Source organism: Myxine glutinosa, chromosome 3 (genome assembly GCF_964187855.1).
Source record: "Myxine glutinosa chromosome 3, kmMyxGlut1.1, whole genome shotgun sequence".
Lineage (NCBI taxonomy): Eukaryota > Metazoa > Chordata > Myxini > Myxiniformes > Myxinidae > Myxine > Myxine glutinosa.
In genome coordinates, this window is record NC_136263.1 from 10,327,197 (window position 1) to 10,344,334 (window position 17,138).

At 47.1% G+C, this 17,138-nt stretch overlaps 1 long non-coding RNA gene across 3 annotated transcripts in view; it reads left to right on the forward strand.

Annotated features, from left to right (window-relative positions):
* The first annotated feature begins 4,947 nt into the window (after positions 1 to 4,947).
* The window catches only part of LOC137423813 (uncharacterized), a 60,919-nt gene continuing 48,728 nt past the window's right edge, over positions 4,948 to 17,138 (forward strand). For all 3 annotated transcript variants that reach the window (XR_013622780.1, XR_013622781.1, XR_013622782.1), the window contains exon 1: positions 4,948 to 6,257. This is a non-coding gene — a long non-coding RNA (uncharacterized LOC137423813). The remainder of the gene's footprint in view (positions 6,258 to 17,138) is intronic.

Here is a 17,138-nt window from a genome sequence, read left to right on the forward strand (position 1 = left end):
ACACTCTGTAGACCCGACCTTCCCCTATTTCCCCCTATTAATGTCGCATCCAGGTCCACCGCATCTCACGTAGACAACTATAGGACATCTTGCTAGTTATTCTTAGTCTATGTCAGTTAAGGACTCGTTTCCATTAATTCTGACTCTTCGTTGCACCAGAATGTGATTGTATGGCACCGTTAGGAAGTTTAGGACCTCCCAATACCTCCCCGCAGCTCTTCCTCACGGTTCAACAACAACAACAACAACAGCGGCGGCGGCGCGGGGAGTGGGCGTCCTCACTCCGGCTTGGTTGGTAGGGGGTGTTGAAAGGGCACCAAGCCTTTCCAACGAGCCGCCATCGAGCATGTGCTCGACGGGGTTACCAAGTAGGGGCTCGCTGTCAGCTCCTCGTCAAGGGCGGAGCCCGGTAACCCCCCGCACCCAATAGAAGCGGCGGACCGATCCCATCTGGGGCGGAGCCAACGAGCCGAGGGCGTGTCACTCCCCGCTGAGCATGCGCAGGAAGAGGGAGGTGACGTCAGAGGCGCCCTCAGCTTGGAGAGAGAAGGACGCCACCTCCGAGCGCTGCAATACCTCCCCGCATCTCTGGACCGGACCGTGTTTGATTCTGCCCCTGAGCCAAGGTGCACCTTGTGCTATCGACTGCCTGTCCTTCCCTGCCATCAATCCCTGTGTAAGTCAGTCTTGTTCCGTTTGTCTGTGGTCTGTCTGGGATAGATAAGATTGTGTCTAAGTGCCTATCTCTTCTGTGCTTTACCTCTTACCTTGTAATCTACCCCTTTTCTCCACCACCAATTATATCCTCCTCCGGAGGTCTTGAGAACTGTACCCCTTGTGTCGTTTCATTTATCCCAGCCGTTGTGTCCTTTCCTTCATTGATTTAGCATAGCGCGACTTGGTCAACGTCGGGTGGAATCGGGTGAGTTGGGGAAGAATCGGGTAAACTGTGCGAACACGGCGGCCATTCCGCTCGGCCCATCATAACATCTTAAGCCGTGTCCGTAACAATTGGTGTCGAGGAGTGAGATTGGACCCAAAGCGCGCTTAACGCGCTCAAAATTACAAGCAGTGTGAAATTTGTTTTGTTTTCAAATAAAAACCCGAATTTTGAAAGTCGCGCTATGGCAGATCAAGACGGCTAGGTTCCGGTAGAGGAGAGTGAGGCAGGGTCGATCCAGGACCAAATTGAGGGACAAGAGGAGAGCGAAGCAGTGAGGGCGGCAGGTTCGCAAAATGGCGTCCTCGCGCACGAGGCTTCAGGCGCGCAAAGTGGCGTCCTCGCGCACGTGGGGGTAGCGGCACCAAATTTTGCCGCGACCGTAGCAGCGCCGTTGGTGGATTTGAACCTTTTTTTTATACAAATGAAGGCCCTTATGGACAAGAATAGCGAAGAAATGGAAAGCAGAATGATGGGGGTAATGGGGAACCGGATGGATGCTCAGAGAGAGTGAGCAATTGGGGGTAATGAGGGACGAAGCGAGGGGTACCGGTGAGGCGTTAGACAATGGGATAAAAGAGGTAAAGAATGGGTTAATGGGGGTAGAAAACAGAATGGCCGCTCAAGAGAATCAAATAGAAGGGGTGAAACATGGGTTAACGGGGGTAGAAAACAGAATGGCCGCTCAAGAGAATCAAATGGAAGGGATGCAAAAGGGGTTAGAGGGGTTAGAAAACAGTATGGAAGGCAAATTGAGGGACATGAGGGACCAAGCGGAAAGGGAAGTTAAAAAAATGGGGCAGCAGATAGAGGGGGTCAGAATGGGGGTAGAAACTAAATTGGATGCTCACAGGGAGGAAATGGAGCAGATGAGGGTGGCATCTGGGCAGGAGATGCAAGTGATGGGAGAGGAGATCAGAAGAGGTGTGAGTGAGGAGGTCGGAGGAGTGCGCGAGGAGGTGAGGCACTGTAAGGAGCGCATGGAGAAGGAGGTGAGAAAGGGGACTGTAAAATTGCAAGGTGGTATAGAGGAGTTGACGCTGGGAGTAGAACAACTGACAGTGGGACAAAAGGAGTTGGGGGCCCAGGTAAAGAAGAACACAGCGGTAATAGAGGGTTTAAAATCGACACAGAAGGAGATGAAAAAGGACGTAGGGGTAATTAAAAAAGAGTGTCAGACGGTACATGAGGACCTGACGAGGAAAATGAACAAGGTGGTAGAGGTGATGGAGGTTAAAGAGCGGGAGGTGCGGGAGCACATAGAAAAAAATAAGGTGGAGTTAGAGGAAGAACTTAAGGGGGCGCACGAGGAGATGAAGGAGGTGAAGCAGAAATTAGAAGAAGTGGAAGAAGGGGTGAGCGAAATTAAGAAGCGCGACTTGGTCAACGTCGGGTGGAATCGGGTGAGTTGGGGAAGAATCGGGTAAACTGGGCGAACACGGCGGCCATTCCGCTCGGCCCATCATAACATCTTAAGCCGTGTCCGTAACAATATACTAACATGAAACAAGGGGAAGGAGCTCAGATAATGTTCTGTTATAAAATAGCTATTCTAAGGGACCTGTATGGTGGTTACCATTACTTCTCAGCGGTTTCCCAAAACCGCAACAATAGAGAGCAGATTCTAGTTTCTCCTTGAAGGTTGCTTGCTCGGTGATGAACGAAATTGGAATCTCAGCACCTGCTTCTGCTGTAAGGTTCTCAAACTGCCCCCAGATGCCAGAAATTTGAATGACCTGAAACAAATGTAACGAAACACACATAAGCTTTCCTTGTTCTTAGAATGATTGAAATAATACAAAAATTAATATTTATAATAACAGCATGACTAATAATAGTAAGTTAATAAACCCAAGAGGCAATAATACCTTGCAGTGATGAGCTGTACATCGAAGTTATTGAGAAACAATGAAGGAAAGTTTGGAAACTCCAGTACGGCCAATTTCTTCATTTCTGTATCTGCTCATCTTTTGAGGCGTATAAAATAGGAAGAGTGATATCACGTCACTGACATTGGCAATTAATGCTCCCAGTGTGTAGTCAAACTTGGTGAAATTCATGATAGTTTGATTTATGTTGAAGGTCAACACTTTTTCTGCACCTCTTTCTTGTACTCTTGACAGATAATACAATGGTCCCACGACAGATTTCAAATCATTGGTCAGATTTCAAATCCTGTTGCTTTTTCAGATCTTACAAACATCCTTCAATCATCTTGGGCTTTCTCGACTCTCTGAAGGCGCAAAATCTTTTCTTTTTTGTGAAGGATGTATCGCAAAGCCAATGGTATACAATTTGAGAGCCATTACCACGACAAATAAAAGAGCCTCAATGATACGAATAATAGCACTGATGTTCTCTTCATCTGACAGTCTCTTCCTGTCTTCTGCTAATACTTCTAGGGCACCCAAACCTTTTTCACCAGGACTTAACTTTTCATCTTTCACACTTTTCATCTTTTTTTTTTTTTTTGGAAAACCAGTACACCCGCTCACTACGGGAGGGGCAGGAAAGGCCATTCCTCTTTGGGGTATATACATTACAGTCGATCTATGGTCGGGTCTTAAGAAATTGAGTACCAGGGTGTGTGATCATTTACCAAGTTTCTTGTGGAGATATCGCCAAGTGGTTTAAGCATTCGAGCAAGCACTCCATTCAAAACCATTAAGGAACGCCTGGCTTGGCAAGCGCCAGCTAGCTGCTTGGTAAATGAGCACTACCCGGGCTTCCTCCCTTTCAATTTCATGTTAAACAGCAGGAGCGAGTTTCAAAAGGCCTCCATGAAAAACGCCATGTTAGTGGCAGGAAGGGTCATGTTATTAACCCAACCCTTGTGGGGTATATAGAGTACAGTAGATCTTCGCTCAGTTCTGGAAGTAAAACTTCCCTCATGGATGTCGGGATTCCTCCAAATTTTTTTTTTTTGTGTTATAAACAGCATTAGCAACTGTTTAAAAAGCTAATCATGTGTGTTTGTGGTTTATTTGTTTCACCTCTATTTGTTGTACCTCTAGTAGAGGCAGTTGGACCGTTGCTCCCACGGAAACACCATGATAAGCTATTTATAAACGTTGACTCTACGTTTGTTCAATGAGGAAAAACACCTTTGGGAGGTGGGATATTAATGGTATTAATATTGTTTTGTAATAACATTAAAATTATGCTATTATCATTAGTTTTGTTATTGGAAGCGGCCTTGAAAAACGCCACCATAAAGCTAACTTAACATCGATATACACATCAACACGCAACTCAATTGACGCCAATGGCAGGGAAAACCCACTTCGGGGGAGAAAACCCTCTTGGGGAGGGGGGCAAATGAATGTGCTACAACCTTCATTGCGTAACCCTTCGTCATCCTGTGAAGTTTGGTTGAGATTGGATAAGTAACGACAGAATGTATTGGGGTCAAAAATTCATCAGACAGACACGAAATGGCATATTTTAGTATGACTAGTACACCTGCAGACTCTGGGAGGGGCAGGAGGGTGCATTCCTCTTTGGGGTGTATAGATTACAGTCGATCTATAGGCAGGTCTCAAGAACATTGGGTGTGTGTTCATTTACTAAGTTTCTTGTGTTACGTACTCCCTCCCTAAACCACGGCCACGGTGTACCTCTGAGCCTCGAAAGGAGTCACGGCAGAAAGATGTGTTATTATGTGTGTGTCCCAATGACCAATGCTAGAACCACATCAAGCGATTGATACAAAACAAATTATTGTGTTCCAAACTCACACAATAATAACACTTAACGCAAGTACAAGGAAACTCTCACTTGCACATCATAAACCATACAATTCCTATGATGGTACCACCAATATCTCCTCAATCAATAACTCACAGTACTCCAACCTGGTGTTGGCTTAGCGGTTAGGGTGCCGGCTTGGGATCCTAGGATCCTGGGTTCGAATCCCTGTCGATCGCTGAATTAACGCCAGGGGGATTGACTCAGCCTGTCATCCTTCCGAGGTCGGCAAATAGAGTACCAGCTTTCTGGGACTTTAACACAAGAATCTCAGGCAGTCCTGGTTCGGCATGTTTTACAAGCTCTCCACGATAGGGGAATCAGAGTAGTGTGTCTTACCATGGATGGACATTGGACATGCTTCAAATTTGAGCATGTGCTCAAGGCTTGGTTGTCAACTGAAGCTCACTGGTGATCTGCGAACATTCTTCCCACATCCAGCAACGGGGCAGCCCATTTATGTTATGATGGATGCATGCCATATGTTGAAGGTAACAAGGAATATGTTCGAAGTGTACTCACCCCTGGTGAGCAATGACGGACCCATCATGATCAGCTGGTCATTCATCAAGCGTCTGAACGAAATTCAAGAGGCGGAGGGCCTGCATGCTGCTAATAAAATCACAGCGAAGCACATCAACTTTCATAATCAAAAAATGAAAGTTTCATTGGCTGCCCAAACTCTAAGTAGGTCGGTTGCAGTTGCTCTTCAGTTCATGAAGGAATCCGGCTATAAAGACTTCCAAGAATGTCTGCCGACTGTGCAATTCATCCAGGGAATTTATATAGACCTACATTTTGATGGTATGAATTAGATTAATGTGGGTATGAAACAGTTTGTTAAGATTGAACTTTTTGTGTTTGGTGATTGACCGTCTGTTTGACATCATGAATAGTAGGAGCCCCATGGGCAAGGGGTACAAAGCGCCATTGTCTGCTGATAATTGGGAAGATACGCTTTCCTTTTTCAAGGAAGCAAAAGATTATCTGTTGTCAATGGCAAGAGAAGATGGCACTCCACTTTTTCGCACAAAAAGGTTTGGTTTCTTTTGCTTATCAAGATTGCAAAACTTGAAATTTTGTGTTCTTCATTGTTTTTTTGAAAATTTTGTGTTGTTTATTGTGTTACCATAAAGCGTTCTAACTTTTCTTTACCAGTTCACAGAATTTGCAACTGTTCTGATATTTGATCTGCATTTGCTGCTTTCTAAAAATGACAAACTACCTAATCATGGCCGCTGTACGTGTTTGTATTGCACAGGGTATGTATAAATCTCCAAGGAAGATTTCTAAAATTAAATATTATATCGACAAATTAAATTATAGGTAGAAAATTTAGAGGTAGAAAATAATAGGTTGAAAATTTAGAGGCTGCAATGTTCTATTTGACTAAAGTGTTCCCTACTAATACATAACTTTTACAGGTACTTATCGATCATGGGTTTCATTATCAACATTGAAACGCTGTCCTTGATGGTCCCCAAGCTTCTGCACACACAGCGATATGTGCTGACATATCGCTTTAGCCAGGATCATCTTGAGCTCTTGTTCAACTCGATCAGAGCATCAGGTAAATATATAAGAATTATGAATAATTGCAGTGAACTGCTGATAGTTTTCCTGTATTTAAGATGCATATTTCTTTTCAACCTGGCATTGTTTATACAGTCTAAAGTGCAATTTCAGGAAATGTTGATTAATTGAATGATTGCAAATTTAAGTTGTCAAATATGTCAATGGCATTGAAAAATAAACTTATCCATTTGGTGGTTCAACAAAACTAGTTTTTTGTTGTTGTTGTTGTTGTTGCATACTGAATCGAGGCTCGTGAAAGAGCTAACATTTACTTCACAAACAAATCAACCAGACAAACAAGATATATAAAAAGAGGGAGCAGAAGACAAGATGGGGAAAGAAGGGGAAGCACACAAACACAACATTTGAGAGCAGGGAGATGTGTGGGAGGGAGAGTGCTTGGGGGGAAGAGGCGTGGGAAGGGGGGGGGGGAGGGAGGGAGAAGTATAAAACACAAGGACACCAAGGACCTCCAGGACAGAAGTTGGTATTTCAAAAAATTGGATCTGGGGTGAAATTAGTGGGGGTAGAAAAGATCAAGGTTTTGGATGGGGGAAGATAAGAGATGGTGGTGAACAGCTGTTTTAAAGACCTGGAGGGTGGAGTGGGATTGAGGAGAGTGAGGGAGTTTGTTCCAGAGGCGGGAAAAAAGGGGAATGAAGGAGTGAAGGTGAGCAGAGAGTCTTGATTTTGGCAGTTTGACCATAAGAGGGTTGCAGGCAGATCTTGTGCGACCTGTAGGAATATTTGTGGGACAGAGCCCAGAGAGAGCTGGGGGGGCAAGGCCAGAGAGGAGTCGGTAGAAGACGGAAAGACCACCAACCTGCCTGCGGTGAGTGAGTGAGAGGCCCTTGGAGTTAGCTTCTTCGCGGGAGATTCCAATGATTCTGAATGCTTTGGTTTCAACAGCGTGAAGACGAACTAGTTTAGACGCTAGACGAGCAAGGCACTCACCCAAGAACTTGCCTTAGAGGGCTGCACTATTCAAATCAATGAATCTTTTATTTCAGGTGGATGGAATAATTAATCCAACAGCGATGCAGTTCGAAGCAGCCTTCCGTCATTTGATGGTTCGATGTGGAGTGCAGCCTAGCAGTAGGGGCAATGTGACCGTTCAGGATGAGATTCCTTCCCTCTCGGTTTAGGACGCCGACTCTACTGTTCTTCCCAGTGAGGAAGATGGCGAAGTCATACCTTCCCCGTTTCAGGATGTTTCCAATGTGGTTTTGGATCGCGACTATCTGCCGACCACATCTGGCATGCTGGTTGACAATGCCCTGGTCTACATTGCAGGATGGGTCGTAAAGAAAATCTTGAAAAAACTGGAATGCGATGTGTGCCGTAGCAAACTGGTTTCTGATGCTGTGCCCACATCGTTTGAGGATAACTATCATTTGCTTCAACTAAGGAACAACGGTGGCTTAGTTATTCCTTCATTCGGAACTGTGAGAGCGATACGCACGGCAGAACGTTGCATCAGGCAAATGACTAACATCAGATCAGCAGCTCATCAAATTAAGGTGTCTCAAATCAATCATGTTGTCCGAGCGGAAGTAGGATCAGAAGACATCTTCAACTTGGGTGATCACATTGGAGACACTCAGCATGGGATTAACAACCATCACTTTCCGCTGATGTCTTTGATTGTCGATGCATTTTATACATTGAGGCAGTACCATGTGGCTAAAGTTCACACTCTGGATTTGCAACGTGGTAATCTGAGAAAAGTGCATGGTAAAAATCTACACTTTAAAGGCCATTAGACTGACATTCCTGGTGTTTGTTCCATTTGATATGCAGTTTTTCTGCATAATAACTGTACCTGAAAAGATTTACTGCTCTTGACATGTACTTATGAAGAAGTAACAAGTGTTAATATTCATTACATGAAGAGGAGAATTTTTTTTACTAGTTTTGTTAACTCCAATCCATATTTATGATAATTGCAGGCTTTTGGATTACCCATTGTGATTCTGTTATATGAAGATGTAATAATGGTCCTGCTTTTCTGGTGTTAGCAGTACATTTCAGTGATGTTTTTCTGCATGAAATTATTTGAATATTAATATAACTTCACACTCACAGCCTGGTGTTGGCTTAGTGGTTAGGGTGCCGTCTTGGGATCCTAGGATCCTGGGTTCGAATCCCGGTCGATCGCTGAATTAACGCCAGGGGGGTTGTCTCAGCCTGTCATCCTTCCGAGGTCGGCAACTTGAGTACCAGCTTGCTGGGATGAATGATCCCGGTGTGTACCCCGGTTTAGAATAGGTACACCGTATCCCTGCGCATCGTAAGAGCATGACCAAGGGTTGGCGTCAGGAAGGGCATCCGGCCATAAAAACATTGCCTCAAACAGGGAACCATGATTGTCATGGGGCCCACAAGGCTAACCCCCACTATAGCGGGGAAAAATGGCCTTAAAACGATCATTCATTCATTCACTCACATAGTGTGGAGTTAGATTTTGTAACTGTCCTTGTGACAGCTGTCTAGTTATTATTATTGTCATTATTTATACCACTTGGTATGCAGGCAATATGATATTAAGGAGAATAAATAAATTTTTAAAGTGATAACAGCAATCAAGCAATGTGAATATTAATTTGTACATAATTTATTAATAATGTGGTTGGTCTCACTATTAAAAGGTTCATGTCAATATATCGATTTTTCTTGTTTTTCTTTTTCCTGGAAGACCAAGTTGGCTAGTTGGCTGTGCAGTGCTCTTGTTTCATACATATATAGATTTTATTTGACAACTGGGCATCATGGTGAGATGCATGTCATTTAAAATATGATAGAAGTACAATAAAAATACAATGTAATGAAAAATTCTATAAATATGAAAATAGAACTAAAAAGACTAAAGTTAATCTTTAAGGTTATTGGTCCCATTTGCAAATGAAATGACATATAGCTCTCAATTTAAATCCAAGTGAGTTATCTTGTAGTGTCATTATTGATCTTTGTCCAATCAACTTATGAGTGTTTTACATGACGGTTTATTATATAACTAAGGGTATTATCAGAGAAATGCTACAGCATTCATAAAAATACTGATATTTAAAATAATACTGATGTACTATATTTTTAGTGTGGAAATAGGTATAAATAATTATCTGGTAATTTTGTTTTCACTGGGAACCAGTTTATTTATCATGTAAATTCCCTGATTAAAGAAATAAATGTAATGCCTACATAACGTGTTTATGTGTTTCTGATTAATATATCATAAATAGTTTAAACATTTATAAATAATAAAATTAAAATTAAAGCAATATTAAATCATATATATATATATATATATATATATATATATATATATAAATATATATATATATACAGACTTGGCATTTAATATGGAATATTTTTTTTTTCTTGACTTGGGTTTACTTTCTTAACTCAGTATATCAATCTGGTGAGTTTCTTTTACACTTTGGTGATTTATTTGTTAAAAGAACCATGTCACTGTCTGTCGCAGCAAGAAGTCAACAACAGGATTATATCACAGGTGGCGTGGCAAAATGTACGGACAGGTGCATTTGACGATTGGCTTCACAGTCGGGTATACAAGGGTTGTTGTGTTCTGTATTAGTGGAAAACAACTGCTGCACGTCTCCAAAAGTTATTGCCGCTTCCTCTGGAGATGGTCCGTCAACTCGACAATGCTGTTTGTCATGGAGTGGTGGCTTTACGAAATTACAGCATGAAAGAGCGTGCTATTGCTCGGCAGTATGGCATCACTCAAGGTCAGGTGTCAAAGATCCTGAAACGAAATGCTCAGAGGGGTGTCCCTACTCCAATACCGAGGCCAGGACGTCCCCGCAGAACCACAAGGAGGGATGATCGCCAGCTGCACCGGTTAGTCCGCAATGGCCGTACCAAGTCAGCTAATCGGCTTAGGGCTGAGTGGCAGCAACTGACAAATGTGCCTGTATCCAGAAGGCGAGTCAACCAACGACTGGTTCAAGCAGGCTGTCGTGCCAGGCGTCCCCTGAGAAAGCCACGCCTGACCAGACAACACTGCCAGCGCCGATTGCAGTGGGCCAGGGAGCACCGTCAATGGCAGCCAGGACACTGGAATCATGTGATCTTCAGTGACGAGTCTAGATTTCTGGTCTATCGTCAATATGGCCGCGTCCGAGTGTGCAGAATAGTGTATGAAGCCTACAACAAAGATTGTATAGTGCCAAGAGTCCAAGCTGGAGGTGGTGGGGTGACCGTTTGGGCTGCTTTTCATGCAGGGGGCAAAACTGACCTGGTTGTTCTGAATGGAAACCTGAACCAGTTCAAGTACAGGGCCATTCTGGAAGAAACATTGCTTCCATTTGCTCGTGCCGCCTTTCGAGGAAACTTTGTCTTCCAAGATGACAATGAACGGCCTCATCGTGCTCGCATGATCCAACACTTTCTTGCTGACCGTGGTGTAGAGCATATGGAGTGGCCTGCCATGTCCTCGGATATGAATCCGATAGAGAACTTGTGGGCAGAATTAACGCGTCAAATCGACAACTTGGACCAGCAGCCTACCTCTGTGCATGAATTGCAGCAGACTATTGTCACTGCATGGCAAGCGATTCCTGTCCAAACCTTGGCAAATCTCATGAATAGCATGCCTCGACGTGTACGTGCTCTCCTGAATGCTCGTGGGGGTTACACGAAGTACTGAACTGTAATTTTACTGTCTGTAATCCCAGTCGTAATTTAACTTTTGTTTTTGTTTAAAAAAAATTTGGCTAATGTGCAAAATAAAGAGATACTTCTGGAAAACGTACAGAAGTTTAACACAGTACTGTCCATGAATTGAGTTCGATATCAGTTTACATCACTTTCAAGGATCAATTTATTTGTTTAGAAATGTCAAATGTGGTTTTTGTTTCTTTTAAAGGTCACATTAACAAAATCTAGAATAATTTCAACATAATTCCAATGAACTTTTGGTTTTAAGACATCTTGAAAAGTAAGTTCACCCCCACAAAAAAATATTCCATATTAAATGCTAAGTCTGTATATATATATATATATATATATATATATATATATATATATATATATATATATATATATATATATATATATATATATATATATATATATATATATATATATATATATTGTTGCGGAGATGAGGACTGTATTTTTTTTGATTGTGTGCTGTATTATTATTATTATTGTTTATTCTGCGCCCCCCTACCTCCGGAGCTGTGTAAAGGTGAAAGGGCATCCCATAATTAGTCCACAAGCATACACGTCAGCCAAATAATAGAATACCCCTGTTTGATAATTATCTCTTATTCTGTGTTTTAGGGTAAGGCTGTGTCTCCCATTAATTGAAGTACTCCATTGCACCAGTGAAAGAGAATAGATCCCCTTCCATTCCCATCCCCAAAATCTCCATTTCCTTTTACATCCCCTTTCGTCATTGCCGAGCCTCGATTGCCAATTACCTCCCCTCCAAAACCACCATTGAACAAGCGCTCGGGTCGGAGAAGAAAGGCGTGCCCGCCCGTCGTCATCAAGGGCGGAGCCAGAGGGTCGCATGACCAACCAGGGCCGAGGTGAGCACACCGATGGGCGTGTCCTGAAGGCCGGCGGCTTGATCGCTGGAGGCGCTATAAAAGGCGCGCACGCAAGAAGCAAGTGAGAGGGTGGTGAAGAGTCAGAGTCAGTCAGTGGAGTCGGTGGTCAGTTGGTTGCGTTGGTTGCGGTGAGGAGTCGGTGGTGGTGGTCAGTTGGTTGCGTTGGTTGCGTTGAGGAGTCGGTGGTAAAGAGTGAGTGGACCAAGAAAGAGTTGAGGGTTTGGACCAGACGAGTCGGACAAGGCCTGGCAAAGCACGCGACGTCCACAGCAGCCACAACAGCAGCTTGGGGGCCTGAACGGCGGTTTGGAGCAGGGCCGTGAAGGAACGGCGGCTGCTAAACGCGCCGGTTGTGCTGCAGGACCCCCTTGGACCTTCCTCTCCCTCCAGCCATCCACCTCCTGCCTTTCCACCCTTCTTGTGTACGTGAGTTTGTTTTGTTTGTTCTGTCCCAGGGTTAATTAAGTCTGTATAAGCTAGTATTTTCACTGTGTCACCTGCGTCTTATGTGTTGTAAATAAACTTGATTGCTCCTTTTTGCTTGTGTGTGTACAATAAATCCAATTACTCTTCTGTCCGTCTTCTCGTTTTATTCCTTTTCCTTTTTTCCTTCTCTTTCAGTCACTTTAGAGGTTTCCCAATTGAATATCTGTGGTGCGATCTGGTCAACGTCGGGTGGAATCGGGCCAATTGGGGATCCTGTAACGGTCGCGGTTGGACCATCCGCTCGGCCCATCATAACATCTAAACCGCGATCCGTAACAATTGGTGTCTGGGAGTGGGATTCGAGGCCCGAACCAAATTTTTAAAACGTGTAGAAAAAATTTTTGGTCAAAATTACGAGCTGCCGAAATTTTGTTTTATAAAACCCGAATTTTGTAGATCGCGCCATGGACAATCAAGGCGATCGGATGTCGGTGGGGGAGATAGACGGGTTAGGGGTAACCCAGGACTTCGGGGAAGAAAGGGAAGAGGAGAGCAATGAGGTGGTTGAGGGGGTATCAGACGCACAAAATGGCGTCCTCGCGCACGAGGTTGCGGGCGCGCAAAATGGCGCCTCGCACATAGCTACGGCGGCCGCACCCGCTGCACAAGTGGGAGGGATGGCCCAAATGCAGGCCCTCATGGAGCAATTTATGGCGCAAATGCAGGCGTCCCTCAAACTGCAGAGTGAGCAATTGGGGGTAATGGGAAACCAAATGGGGGTAATGAGGGACGAAGCGAGGGGTACCGGTGAGAAGTTAGACAATAATTTTGAGGGGTTAGACAACGGGATAAAAGAGGTGAAAAATGGGTTAATGGGACTAGAAAATAGGATGGAGGACAAATTGCGGGAAATAGGGGAACAATCTGCCCGGGAAATCAAACGAATGGGAGAGCAGATAGAGGAGGTAAAAATCGGGGTAGAAACCAAATTGGATGCTCAGAGGGATGAATTGGGACAGATGAGGGTGGCATCTACAAAGGAGATGGAGGAGATACGACGAGGTGTAAGTGAGGAGGTTTCGGGGCTACGCGAGGAGGTAAAGCGAGGTGAGAAGCGTATGGAGAAAGAGGTGAGGAATAATACGGCTAGGTTACAGGGGGGAATAGAGGGTCTGACGAAGGGAGTAGAACAGCTGACAGTCGGACAAAGGGAACTAGCGGACCAAGTGGAAAAGAACACTGCAATCATCGGGGGTTTAAAAGCGACACAAAAGGACATTAAAAACGAATTAATAGCAACACAAAAGGAATGTCAGATGGTACATGAGGGGTTGACGAAGAAGTTGGAGGAGGTGACAGAAGTAATGGAGACGAAGGACCGAGAGGTGAGGACGCACATAGAAACGGTTAAGGTGGCGTTAGAGGAAGAGATAGAGGGGGCGCACCGGGAGATGAAGGAGGTAAAGGAAAAATTAGAGGAGGTGGAAGAGGGGGTGAGTGAAATTAAGAAGAGACGGAGGGAAACTAAGAGGGAGATAAAGGAGGAAGTCATGGAATATGTACAAGGTCTGTGTTCAAATCATGACGAGGTGCTCACTAACCAAATAAAAAGTTTGCAGGTGGCAGAGGAGGTGCGACGACGAGGTACGGAGGTGAGTGGCAATGTATATGATGTGAGGGGAGATTCAGTCGGCTTGGGGGGTGGTGTAGACCCGGGTGTTCGTGAGGGACCAATGGTAAGATGTATGACTGGTCCGGAGTGGATGGACAGGGGAGGTGTGCAAGGAGGTTTGGCTATGGGGAGTGAGGGGGGTGCTGGTGAGCAAGGATGTGGGGGTATGGCGTGGGTAGCGGGTTGCGGAGGGGCGACCCAGGCATCGACACCAGGAGGGGTAGTGTTTGGAGGGACGGGGGACGCGCGGGAGCCCCCCGGGAATAGCGTACTGTGGGAGCCCGAACGGGTTGGTCCCGCGTTGATCCCGCAAGGAGTGACGCGCGGGGTCCGACCTTCGGGCGCCCACAAGGTCCCACTCGCGCCGTATGACGGCAAGAGTGATTTGAGGGCGTACCTGGCGCAGTTTGAGTACGTGTGTAAAGGCAACGGTTGGAATCCGGACGAAGGTGGAGTACACCTGGTGGGGGCACTGCGCGGTGCGGCGGCGGAGGTGCTGACGGCTTTACCACCGGGTGCTCTCACCCTGCCAGCTCTCCGTGCGGCATTAATTAATCGGTTCGGCATTGAACAGCAAAGCGAGCTTGTTAAAGCCCAACTTGCGCAGCGAAAACGCAAGCCCCAGGAGACCATCGGGGAACTTGCTCACGATATTCGCCGCGCGGTCGGGATTGCACACGCGGACATGGCAGCGAGTTCCCAGGAAAGCCTGGCGCTGGATCACTTTATTCAGGCCCTTCCGGATCTGGAGCTCCGGCAACAGCTCGCCATGTGGCGCCCGCGGACCATGAGTCAGGCGGCCGACGCTGCAGCCCGTTGGGAAGCAGCGAGGCCCCTGTCCCGGGGAGGCGAGCGCCACGCAGTGGCGGTGCGGCAGATGGGGCCCGTGATGGGGGGCGGCCCCCCAAGGGGGCCCGCCCCCGACGGGGGCCCTGACCTGGAGAGTATGGTCCGGAGGTTAGTGGATCGGCGCCTGGCGGGACCTGGACCATGGCAGGCGGCCCCAGCGGTGGCACCCGGTAGTCCCCGACAGAGTACCCCAATTCGGACATACAGGGGGGGGAATTTGGAATACCAGAGGCAAGCACCTTACCAGGTGAGGTGCTATAATTGTGCTCGGATGGGTCACCGTGCATGGGAGTGTCGAGCTCCGCGCCGGGACGTTTCCCGCCAACCGATGCTCTCAACTCCGCCCCGTATAGATCGGCCTAGCCGACCTCAGACACCCCCCCGCCAGGGCCCGGGAAACTAGAACGTGCCGGGCATGCAGGGCGGTGTTCGGCAGTAGGGGATGGGGAGAAGCCCTCGTTGACGCGACAGGTCATTCATTGTGGCCGAATTGGGACGGGTAGTTTGACAATTCGGTGCAAAATTGCCGGCGTGGGGGTAGACGCCGTGGTGGACACGGGAGCCAGCGCCACGATCATCAGCCCCGTGGTCCTTAATTCGAGTGCAGACGGCTGGGGTAAAATCCAGCGTCTGGAAAATCATAGTTTGCAGTTGGCTACCGGGGCAACGGCTCCGATCATAGGGCGTGGTTTTGTGACCCTCAAGTTGGGATCGGTAAAGCAAGAGATAGAGGTTTGGGTGGCGGAGGTGTGCGACCCATGCTTAATAGGGTTGGATTTGTTGACTGCCAGTGGTTGTAAAATCGACTTGAGTCGGGGGATCCTGCGATGGGGAGTGGAAGAGCTACCATTGGAGGGGGTGAGCACGGCCGAGAGGGTGGAGCTGGAGGCTCCTGAGGCCGTGACCATCCCTCCGGGGGCCGAGGCCATCGTGCCGGCCCGATGGTCAGCTCGCCCGACATGGCAGGAATCCTGCGGCCTGGTCGAACCGGTGGCAGCGCTATCCATACCTGGTTTAATCGTGGGCCGTACCCTTGTAAAAACGGACGGGCTGGTGGTGGCCGTCCGAGTAATTAATATTAGCACGGAACCACGCACTATAGTGAGGGGCACGAAGGTAGCTGGCTGCACCCCAGTTAGAGAAGTCGCGTCAGTGAGGGGCGAGAACGTCCAGCCGAGCCGGCCCCAGGGGGAGCCTTCAATAAGTTCTAGGAATTGGCCCGATCCCATTTGCGAGATGGTAAATCGTAGTAGTGTAGAGTTGGGAGGTACCCAGAGGGAGGCCTTACACAAACTGGTTGGGTCCCATTTGGACCTCTTCTCCTTGTCCACCGAGGATATTGGACGTACGGGCCTGGTAAAACATCAGATCCACACCGGTGAGGCCCGTCCTATTCGTCAGGCCGCCCGACGGCTCCCTTGGAGCAAGAGGGCGGAGGCTGACGAGCAGGTTGAAAAAATGCTCGACGCAGGTGTGATCGAGCCCTCGGGAAGTCCTTGGATGTCACCTGTTGTGCTGGTCAAAAAGAAGGATGGGACCACGCGGTTCTGCGTGGACTATCGCCAGCTAAACAACGTGACACTCAAGGACTCATATACCCTGCCAAGAATTGATGACACCCTCGATGCCGTTGCGGGCTCAAATTGGTTCTCAACTTTGGACCTCAAGAGTGGGTATTGGCAGGTGGAGATGGATAGGGCAGGGAAGGAGAAAACTGCATTTTCCACAGGTAAGGGGCTGTATCAGTTCACTGTGATGCCGTTTGGTTTGTGTAACGCCCCCGCCACCTTTGAAAGATTGATGGAACATGTACTAGGCGGCATGCCATGGCAATCATGCCTGGTGTACCTGGATGACGTCCTAGTACATGCCAAAATGTTCCCCCAGGCAGTAGCTAATTTGGACCAGGTGTTCGGGTGCCTCAGACAGGCAGGGTTGAAGCTGAACCCGAGTAAGTGCACTTTGTTTGCAAGAGAGGTGGCCTATCTAGGTCACGTGATCGGCCGTGAGGGGGTAAAAACGGACCCAGACAAAATTAAAGCGGTAGAGGAGTGGCCCGCACCACGTACCATCAAGGAGGTGCGGGGATTTTTGGGACTCTGCTCCTACTACCGGCGCTTTGTGGCGAAATTTGCGGAGTTGGCCCGTCCCCTCCACCGGCTTACGGAGAAGGGGACGCGATTTAATTGTACACGGGAGTGCCACGAGGCCTTCCAAAAATTGAAGGGGTGTCTAACATCCGCACCCCTTCTAGCTTACCCCACTAGTGACGGGACATTTACCCTGGACACGGATGCGAGCCAGGAAGGATTGGGCGCAGTTTTGTCTCAGACACAGGAGGGCGTGCAGA